The sequence below is a fragment of the Camelus bactrianus genome, chromosome X (assembly GCF_048773025.1).
Source record: "Camelus bactrianus isolate YW-2024 breed Bactrian camel chromosome X, ASM4877302v1, whole genome shotgun sequence".
In the NCBI taxonomy this organism is placed as follows: domain Eukaryota; kingdom Metazoa; phylum Chordata; class Mammalia; order Artiodactyla; family Camelidae; genus Camelus; species Camelus bactrianus.
Genome location: NC_133575.1, coordinates 80,891,809 through 80,898,871, shown reverse-complemented (window position 1 = coordinate 80,898,871; position 7,063 = coordinate 80,891,809).

Below are 7,063 nucleotides of genomic sequence, written 5' to 3'. Positions count from 1 at the left end.
ATACATTTGACAAAAGCATTTAATAAAATGTATCACCCATTCATGATTTAAAAAAAAAAACCTCGCAGTAAACTAGTAATAGAGGAGAAATTCCTCACATCGATATTGAACATCTACAAAACCCGACAGCTGGCATCATATTAATGATGAGAAACTTAAAGTTTCCCCACTAAAATTAGGTACAAAGTAAGGACGTCCTCTCTCACAACGCCTTTTCAGCATCATACTAAAAGTTCTAGCTAAATAAAAAGAAGAGGAAATAAAAGTATACAGATTAGGAAGGAAGAAATATAATGGTCTTTGTTCACAAATGACATTATCATCTATGTAGAAAATCCAAAAGAATTAACAACAACAAAAAATACCCCTTTGGAACAAATAAACAGTTACAGCAAGGTTGCAGTATACAAGGTTAATATGCCACTTTCCTATATACCAGCAAAAAAAAGTAGAGTTTGAAGTTGAAAACACAATGCCATTTACATTAGCATCCCCCAAAGTGAAGTACTTAGTTATAAATCTAACAAAATATCTATAAGATCTACATGAGGAAAACTATAAAACTCTGATGAGTGAAATCAAAGAAGAACTAAATAAATAGAGATATTCCAGTTCATGGACAGGAAGACTCAATATTGTCAAGGTGTCAGTTCTTCCCAACTTGGTCTGTGGGTTCCATGCAGTACTCCTAAAATCCCAGCAAGTTATTTTGTGGATGTTGAAAAATTGATCCTAAAATTTACAGGGAGAGGCAAAAGACCCAAAATAGCCAACACAATATTGAAGAAGAACAAAGTTGGAAGACTGACACTACCCAACTTCAAGACTTATTATAAAGCTATAGTAATCAAGACAGTGTGGTTTTGGCAGAAGAACAAATAGATCAGTGGAACAGAATAAAGAGCATATAAATAGACCCATATAAATATAGTAAACTGATCTTCAACAAAGGAGCAAAGGCAATATAATGGAGTGAAGATACCACAAATGGGGCTGAAACAACTGGGCATCCACATGCAAAAAAAAAATGAATCTAGACACACACTTTACACTCTTCACAAAAAATAACTCAAAACACAGACCTAAATGTGAAACATAAAACTATAAAACTTCTGGAAGATATAAGAGAAAATCTAGACACCCTTGGTTATGGCAATGATTTTAAGATATAATAGCAAAGACACAATCCATGAAAGAAATAATTGATAAGCTAGAATTTATGAAAATTAGAAAATTCTGCTCTGTGAAGGACAGTGTCAATAGAAAGAGAATACAAGTTAAAGACTGGGAGAAAATATTGCAAAAGACATCTGATAAAGGACAGTCATCCAAAATTTATAAAGAATTCTTAAAACTCAACAATAAGAAAATGAACAACCTAATTTTAAAAAATGAGACAAAGACCTTAACAGACAACTCATCAAAGAAGATATACAGATGGCAAATAAGCATAGGTAAAGATGCTCCACATCATATGTCATCAGAGAAGTACAAATTAAAACAACAGTGAAATACCACTACACATTTATTAGAATGGCTAAAATTCAGAACACTGGCAACACCAATTGCTAGGGAGGATTTGGTGCAAAAGGAGCTCTCATTTATTGCTGATGGGAATGCAGATTGGTTACAGCCACTTTGGAAGACAGGTTGGTGGTTTCTTACAAAACTAAACATACTCTTACCACACAGTCCAGTAATCACACTCCTTGGTGTTTACCCAAAAGAGTTCAAAATTTATGCCCACACAAAAACATGCACACAGATGTTTATAGCAGCTTTGTTTATAATTGCTTAAACTTGGAAGCAATAAGATATCCTTCATTAGGTGAATGGATAAATAAACTGTGGTACATTCATACACTGGAATATTATTCAGTGTTAAAAAGAAATAATCTATCAAACCTTGGAAAGACATGGACAAACTTTAAATGCATATTACTAAGTGAAAGAAGCCAACCAGAAAAAGGCTACAATACCTTTTTGAATTAGTGTTTTCATATGCTTTGGATAAATACGCAGAAGTGGGATAGCTGGATCATATGGTAGTTTTATTTCTAATTTATTGAAGAATCTCCATACTGTTTTCCATAGTGGCTGCACCGGTTTACATTCCAACATACACCAACAGTGTATAAGGGTTACTTTTTCTGTACATCTTTGCCAACACTTGTTATTTCTTACCTTTTTTATAATAGCCATTCTAATAGTGTTCATCGCAGCATTGTTTACAATAGCCAAGATACAGAAACAACGTAAGCGCCCATCAATGGATGAATGGATAAAGAATATGTAACACACACACACACACACACACACGAATACTACATAGCCATAAAAAAGTGAAATCTTGCCATTTGTGACAATATGGATAGACCTTGAGGATAAGTGAAATAAGTCATATGATAAAAGACAAATACTGTATGATTTCACCCATATTTGGAATAAAACAAACAAATGAAAAAAACAAACCAGCAAAGGTAGAGAGGGGGTGAAATATGTAAAGGGGATCAACCGTATGGTGACAGTTGGAAACTAAGTTTTTGGTGGTGAGAACCGTGTGGTGTACACAGCAGTAGAAATATAATGTTGTGCATGAAACTTATATAATGTTATAAACCAATGTTACCTCAATAAAAAAATAAATTAAAAAAGAAAAAGTTACATATTGTATGATTCCAACTATATGACATTCTGAAAAGAGCAAAACTATGGAAACAGTGAAAAAAAGATCAGTGGTTGCTAGGATTTTCAAGGAGAGGAGGAGGAGGAATAGGCAGAGCATAGAGCACTTTTACAGCAGTGAATGGGCCCTAAGGTAGACTGTGGACTTTGCCTGGTTATGATGTGTCCATGCAGGTTCATCCATTGTAACAAATATATCACTCTGCTGGAGGATGTTGATAATGGGGGAGGCTACGCATGTATGGGGATGGGGGTATATGGGAAATCTCTGTACCTCCCAGTTATTTTTGCTGTGATTGTACAACCATTCTAAAAAAAGTAGTCTTAATGTTTTTTTAAAAAGTTAATGTCAAGTAGCCATGTCATCTCAGATCTTACCTTTTGAGTTTCCCCTCTTACCCTCCTGTTTCTAACGTAGAGTTAATGAGATCCCTCCAATGGAACAGTATGGGGTTTAACAATATATATTCAGTTATTAGTGAATGGAAGGATCAATACTTGTGTGTCAAAGAAATAGTAAGTTCTTAGATTTTTGCCTCTCACGGAGGCAGCAGATGGCTGATGCCCTCGTGTGATGTAGCTGGATGATGCATGATTTTTTTCGAAGACCCCTGCACTGGTGACTACGGAGTGGGTCTCAAATTTCCCTATAAATACATTAACATACCAAACAGTCCAGGAGCAGCAGTTAGGCAAACACCACACTTTGCTGCCCTGGTGCCATCTCTCACTGAGCTCATCAGGTGAGTCAAAGGCAAGCCTGTCTTCCCAGCGTGGGGAACTGGATTAGGATCTGCTCAGAGGCACGTTGTTGGGCAGCTCTTATGAGCTTCTGAGCCTCCCAAGAACCTAGAGATCCTCCTGACTCCAAAACTTTGAACTCAAGGCACATCAGAGAGATATTTGTTTCCTTTATAAAGATACCTGCCCTCTCATTAGGACAAACTATGAGAAATGACTTTTCACAGTGCCTGTCTTAGCCCCAAGGCTCAGCCAGCCTCTACTGCTGTGTCACAACTTTTAAAGGGCCCTTGAAATCCCACTAGGTGTCATATACTCTGGGCAGGCTTTCTCATTCACTCCTCAGGATGCTCTGTGACACAGGTATCACGAGTCCCACATCATAGATGCCCAAGTCAGGCTGACAGAGCCTCAGTCACCTCTCTAGATAAGTGGCAGGGTGGGATGAGGTTCCATCCTTCACCCTCCCTGGAGGACACAGAGCAGCCTCCCTTTCAGAAGGTGGGCTTCCAGGGCTGGAGAAGTGGTCAGATCACATTCCTTACTATTGTGGCCCTATGAGGCCACAACCCCTCTGGTGATGAAGATGACAGATGAGATGAAATCCCACCCCTTCTTTCAAGAGATCTGGGTGTCTGGGCCACATCCATTGGCTGATCCCTGAAGAAGGGAGTGAGGCTCAGGCAGAAGCTCAGGTGATCTTGAGGGAAGGAAAGTGATATGTAAGGAAGTGTTTTAAGTAATTGTACTTTCTATTTCATCTCCTTTCATTCCAACAGCTCTTCAAGTTACCCATCATTATAACCAACATTCATACCAGGGTACTGACTTCAGGGAAGTTTATGTAAATCAGAGGACACTTTTTGTTGCTCCTTAATCAGCAGCTCACTTTAGAATTACTCTGAAGTTTTTTCCATTTTGTCTTGATGCTCTGAATGTTCTAATCTTCCTTCAGGCTGGCAATACATGCTCCTTACATTTTCCCCGCTTTTTAATAGGACTTGCATTGTTTTTAAGCCACATTATTGAAATTTAAAATACTTTCCTAAATGGAAAAAAAAACAAAGAATTATGTTATTTTTTTGAAGTATAATTGATTTACAATGTTTTAGTTTCTGGTGTACAGCAAAGTGATTCAGTTACACATATAGATATATAATACACTCTTTTTCATATTATTTTACATTATAAAGAGTCATGTTAAAACAGAGGAGAAAACATTTGTAAACTATACTTCATACTGGGTTAATATCCATGATTTGTGAAGCATACTCAGTAACAAAATGATTGGCAACTTAATTTCAACAAAGAATTCATATAAATATATACATATATATATAAATATATATACATATATATGTAATAAACATGTTAAAATATGCATAACCCACTAGTGTATTATTCAGGGTTCTCTAGATAAACTGAAACAGTGAGCTATGTATTTACATATAAAAGGAGAGTCATTACAAGTAATTGGCTCATGCAGTTATGGAGGCTGAGAGGTACCACGGTTCTTTTGTTTGCAAGCTGGAGACCCAGGAAAGCTGGTGGTGTAATTCAGTCTGAGTCCAAAGGCCTGAAAACCCAGGAAGCGGATGGTTTAAATCCCAGTGTGAGGGCCAGAAGAATAGGCAGTGTGTCAGGAAGCAAAAGGGGGAGAATTCCTCCTCCCTTTGCTTTTGTTCTATTCAAGCTTTCAACAAACTGGATGAGCATCCCCTCCATGGAGGGGGGGACAATCTATTGAGCACACCAATTCAAATACTAATTTCATCCAGCAACACCCTTGCAGACACACCCAGAATCATGTTTAATCTGGGCATCCTGGCCAGTTGAGTTGGCACATAAAATTAACCATCACAACTAGAACTAACAAGATGAAAATATAAACCTTAAGAAGAACAGTAAGTGGAGAGGCAAGATGCAAAAGATGAATCATGTGATTCCTCTTTTGGAAAAGACACGTGTTTGTGCAGGTGTTTATGTTTGTGTACCCTCACCTACATAGACACGTCTGGGAGGGAAACACCTATCTATGACAATAGATCTTTTTTGGGTCAGGGGGTGGGGGTCAGACCTGTAAGAGAGATGATAAAGTGTACTTTAACATATTGTTTGGAATGTATTCAGGAAAAAGCATTTTCATACAAATTTGAAAAGAAAATACCGCGAACAGACTGACAAAGGTAATGTGAACGTGTATTTATTACTTTGGAAAAAGCATTCATTGTATTCAGTTTTCTGGGGAAATGAAGTAAATTTAAAAATAGAATTGACTCTGTGTGTGTGTGTTTCTAGGTCTCCTCTAGCTCTATAACCCCCAATACTCACATGGTTACAAGTGCAGTTTTCTCTTCAGTTCAGACCAGGGCTGGACATCCTATCTCAGGTTTATATATACCAGAAAATGATGGACACAGATGGATTACTCACAGTAAATGCCAATTTCTAGAAAATACTGGCTGATATCACTAAGTAGAGATCAAAACCTCAATCTTTCTCTTCCTCTTGCTGGCCCAGTCCCCTGGTCTGAGCCTCTCATAGCTTGCAATTCTGGGTATGACCACCAGATGGCGTTTATCCTACATTTCTGTTTTAAGGAAAAGGAGTGTATTTTCCAAAAATGTCCTATCATATGAAATAATTTACTATGATACCAGTTCCTTTGGAAAATTCATTTATATATTAAAACAGTTCCACCTGCTTTTGACTACAAATCTACATTGTGTTCATTGATCCCTCATCAGTGTAGGTTGAAGTGTTTACACTGTAGAAGGTCCCTCCCAGAGAGCACCACATTCACTTTCCATTACCCGACTCCTGTACAGGCTTCCCAGACCTTGTCTTACCCCTTGCTGGTTATCCCCCGTCCATGATACTGGACACAGCTGTCCAGACACTGCTCATATATCCCATCCTCTCTCAGTCACCTAATCCCTGTCCAGCGCTGCCTTCCATCCACCAGCCGCCCACTGCCCAGGCACAAATGCCACCTGGTGTTTCACTGCATGCAGGCCCTAGAATGTATGTTTTTACAGTCTTCTTTTACACTGATGAGTTTTTTCAGACAAAATTAGAATCATTCTGTGCATAGGTTCAAAGGCTGACTTTTATGGGAGAATATTGTAATGTTTTGCTCCTTAAATAGACGTCTTTCTAGAGAAGTTTGATGATAACGGGAAGTTGGTGCCACCTCGTGACAGAAGCCTGAACTGCAGCTTGAACTTTCCAGAATTGGACGGTGGCTGTGGCCAAAACTTACCAGAACGCTTTCTGGAAGTCTGGGTGGAAAGGAGAGCATTGCTAATGTACAAGGATACTGATGAGCTCCAGGCAGAAAATGCAGCCTCTTACTATGCTGAAGAGAAAGTTGTGTGTTAGAATAACAAAAAGATTTTTATTTTAATCCTTTGAGACCTATGGACAAAAGCTAGAGACCTACATAAGCAAAAATGGATCCGTGCTGTTTATGATCTGCGTGAGCCACTTTTGCACTTATTATGACCATCTTTCCACATATATACTTTTATATCATAACATTTCATATCATAAAATAAATTATTTTACGACAACATTTCAGTTATTTTTTACATCAACCAGGCATTTCATCATATGGATGCCTCAAAATTTATTTAAC